The sequence below is a fragment of the Palaemon carinicauda genome, chromosome 6, assembly GCF_036898095.1.
Source record: "Palaemon carinicauda isolate YSFRI2023 chromosome 6, ASM3689809v2, whole genome shotgun sequence".
NCBI lineage: Eukaryota > Metazoa > Arthropoda > Malacostraca > Decapoda > Palaemonidae > Palaemon > Palaemon carinicauda.
In genome coordinates, this window is record NC_090730.1 from 114,988,287 (window position 1) to 114,993,124 (window position 4,838).

Below are 4,838 nucleotides of genomic sequence, written 5' to 3' on the forward strand. Positions count from 1 at the left end.
GAGGAGTTGAAACGCTAGTATTTGAAATGTGATAGCAGCAATATAAATATAAGATTGTGATGTGATACGCTGGAAAGAATCCAGAATGCCTTTAATTTTGTTTTGATGTGTTTGATTCCCTATGTAACAACTTTGTTCTATAATTCCGATGGAAAAAAAAGTTTTTATATCTTGGTCTGGAAAATCAGTTGGGAGAAAGTGCATGCAAATGTGCATTTTTTTTTCAAGTTATATTTTCCTTTGAGTTTTAGCAAAGTTATCTTTTTAATGTTCATGTTTGTCTGTAATAAATGAGTAGCTTAAATAATGCTTGTTTTGAGTTCATTGTCAGTTTAGTTATTTAACTTGAGAAAAATAACTCTTATCAATAATTTTTTTGAGAAATATAGCATTATTCAAAATCAAAGTACTGGGAATTTACATTTATCATTTCAAACAAATCAATATTTTAGTGACTCATTATTTCATCCTACCAGATGTATTAGAAACCTCTGGTCCTGGTTTATTTCCATCCTACTGAGTAATTTTCACCAGGCTGTCTTGCTGAATGTAAAGTGCAATTTCATATCAACATTGTGTGTACAATGTAACGTATAATTTGGGGAATTATGAATTTCTATACAGGTGGACAATATATTTTATCAATTGTCACTTATGTAAACTATAAGTCGTCATTTGCAGATTTGTGAAATGTAATGCTTACTTTTTTAGCAAAGATTAAGAAAATATATATTTTTGGGAGGATCTGTTTTAAGCATTACAAAATGTTTATAGTTATCTTTTAAGTAACCTTGGTTTTAAACATTTTTGTGCATACAAGTTTTCTTTACTATATTTCTTAAATCGTATAGGTCATATGGGAAGTATGCAATATGACAAAATTCTGATGATAGTTGAGAAGATTATAAAAAAAAAATGTATATCCTATACCTCAAATAAAAAATATATTATTTTCAAAAGATTCTATGATTGATAAAAGTATAATATAAAAATTACTTCTTGTTTGGATATAATAAACTTAATAAACTGTAAGTCATGGGTCGATAATAAAATACCGTAGTCCTTTCATCAAAAGAAACTGTCTTACTTGTAAGGCAGTGAGCAGACCTGGTAATATCATCATTAAATCACAAAGCCCAAGTTACTGGTCATGAAAAATAGAGTAGTCTGAAAGATATTGGATGGCCTGTGAGAAATATTGCTCTTTCTGAATTATGAAAGATGAGCTTGACTCAAGAGTTGCTGAATGATAAGATGAATGTAACTTGCAACATTTGTAAAGGACATCAAACTGTCATTAGTGTACTTTATATTATTCATATCTATGAGTCATAAAATGAATTTGAAATAGTTGTTGATATAGTTTTCATGTTACCTATTCCAATATCCTGTTAGTGATTCGATTGAATTATTTATTTTGTTACTGTTTATCCTTCTTGAGATTGATCACTGATGTGATGGAAAAGTTCAAGAACATTTGTAGCATTATATATGAATAAATTACTATGTGCCTTCTAAATCGTTGACATTTATCCCTCACTAGGTAATGGTAGAGTGTAGGTTCAGAGTATGGAACAATCCCTCATTGGTAATTATGCCTCGGAACTTGACAAGCTTTGCTGCTCATCATTAACCTTCAAAATGATTGGCTGGACTATTTAGGAAAAGTGCGACGACGAGACATTCCTAAGACTTGCTGAGGAGGAGGAGGATTAATAACACCTAAATAAAAAAAAAAAATCAGGAAATCAGCAAAATAATAAAATCTATAATAATGATAACTGAAAGTTCAAGAGGAGTTGGGAATGAAAAAGCAAGTAGATATATAGAAAATGAGGTTAATTAAGAATAAGTGAAAGAGGTATGAGAGAAGGATCTGTAAGACAAGAGGCGAATAAGGAGGAAAAGCAGTCAAAGTGAATGGTGTCTTTTTTTTTTTTTTTTTTTCTACAAAATCTCTTCTCCTTCCAAAGTGATCATTGACTTCCGTTGTTTAATTCTCTGACTTTGCATAAGTTATCCTTGTGTTCTCTCTAACCATCTTGTCCTTCCCTATTCCATTTCAATATTTCTTCCCCTGTGTCCTTTTTACCTTTCTTTTCTAAAATTTTCCTTGCAATTATAATTTTCTAAATAAATATTCTTAGCACATGACCTCAGAAAATTTAGATTGTCGCATCCTAGTTGTTTTCAGTTACTTCCTAGCCTCTCGAAGACTATGTCATTTCATTAAATGGGAGATACTTCTGTAGCAGAAATAGGAGGGTATAATAGATTGAGAAAGGTGACCAAATGTCTATCCTAAAATTGACTATAGAAGAATAATGTCATGCAACGCAAATGACTTCCATTAATCCAATAGAGAAACCTATATAATCCGTCTAAATTAGGTGATAGATATTAAAGATGCATTTTTTTCTAATTTAGAAAGATGAATGATTTATGTAACATATCGGAAAATATAATTTTACATCCCAGGGAATTTAGGAAATTGCAATCACATTCCCAGAGCAGTGCGTATATTTCCACATAATCTACTATAAAATGTAACACCATTGTTATAGCCCAAAGGCTTCACCCAACATGCAAATCATGGTCAATAATTCCCTTATAAATATTTGTCAGGATTTTCACTTTTATTTTCATAGTTAGGAAGAAATTCCTGTCTTGTACATGATACATTTTTTTTTTTCTAATAAAGCTTTAAGAGCAACGCCTTCAGATCAACCGTGGAGTGTTAATAGCTAACTAACACTGGTAGTTTGGTTAATACTCAAGGGGATGGGTATGTTCCACAGAAGCATCAGAATTTAAAATATTCATTGAGACATTAGAAACAAAATGCTTATATCCAGAAGAACTCTTAGAATGCAAGCTAGTTTGGGTAATGTCATCATGTACAACTGTCTCCAGGGACTATATTACATTTTTGTGTTTAATGAAACCCGCAAACGTTACCTGTAGCAAATAATAAAGATATGAATGATCTGCTGTCTGCTACATGAACTGCAAATAACTTACAAGAAACGATGCATTACACTTTGAATGTTCACAATGTCTGTCGTATTTACAAAGATCTGCATAATCTACCATTCTATTCATAGCTATCAAGTCGGCTTGATGGATATACAGTCAATCCTCCCTATTCGGGGGGGAGGGGGGTTAGGTAACAGACGCAAGCGCAAAAATAGAGAATCAGTGAATACTTGCTGCACTAGGGTGGGTTAACTCCTAACCTAACAACAAACTGCCCATTTCCTGTGTGCGGTCAACTAACACACTAAGTAATGCCTAAAATGGTTATTACTCGGTTTCTATCATAGACGAAAACAACAAAAATTTTCTTCCTATCTAATCTAATATAACACTTGCTGATACAGTAGAGTATATTACTGTAATATATGTAATGTATTATCACTACAGTACACCTTAATTAGCTAAGGTAACACTCGTAAGTGTTCGCTGTTTTCGGCAGGTTGACCCATGCCGTTCAAACTCGCCGTACACGTAGCTCACATCTACATCAATATTGTAAATTACAGTTAGATATTTTGTATACAGAACTGTACAGTATTTAATATAACAATAACACTTGCGTATTACACAATGAATACATTATCAACACAAATATTAAAAGAAAAAGTATCAGTACAACATCACTAACCGTTTAACAGCTCATAGATGAGTATGGTTATTCCAGGTCAAATGTGATTTGTTACCCTTCCAAAGATGATAGGCCTCCTGCTTCCCCAAATAAGCATCTCTACAATCATCATTGGGCCTGTGCTCGTATTTTAATTGGGTTCAGGACAACCTATCAAATTATCACAGATTTTAATCAAACTCCGTATACAAATTATGAATCCAAGAAAGCCAGTTATTGCGATTGGAATTCAACAAGGGTTTACCACATGGAAATTTAAGTTTTTTTAGATATAATTCAGCATGGCCCAAAAAATCTTTAAAGAATCTTTTATTATCCCATCCACACAAATTCCTTGAATTAATCTCATCAATCAAATTGTTTATAATGGTAATGAAACTGATTGTTGCTTCGCATCCTTGAACTCTACGAAATTGTTATAAAGACAAAACTGCATTGATTTTGCAACAGATTCACTGAGTAATTGCGCTGCAAGTTTAACGTTCATCTTTTTGTTTTCTTTTTAATCCATGACAGATATTGCGATCTTAATCTATTCCCCAAATGCAAACTCTCGCAGTCGTGAAGCTTATGTAATTTTTCAATGAAATCCCACGAGATAAAGTTTCCCTCCCCATCAACAAAATATTTTTTTCCCTAATGAATTTCTAATTAACTTTAGCATATGGCATGGGTCAAAATTATAAATACCTGCTCCTTCGTCACTGGATGAAGAAATTTAGTTTTTATATTTTCAGAATCTAGACTGCAACCAAGATCTTTGACCATAGCAGCATTCATTGATAGTCCATGAAAAGTCAGAGATAGTTTTGACCTCTGAATGCAGCTTAGCCAAACATTGCCTTAACAAATTGACACGCTCAATTCTTCCTTCTTGAGATGAGCAGGGAATGATTCAAATTTGTAAGCGATCTATCAAAATCTTCATCCTTGAACTGCTTAGAGCATAATCGTGAACTAGTAAATGAGGCAAAATTTTCTCGTCGCGTAGCCCGAACCCATTCCTTTCTAAGGGGCTCATATTTTGGGAAACTGTTAAACAAACGTACCAAAGATATTAATGATGTAGTAGAAATGATAACGACAACTATAATGATTAGTAATCATAATAAACAATGACAATATTGATAGTGCAGGTTTTGATGAAGTTAATGAATTCAACAGCAGAGCCAAT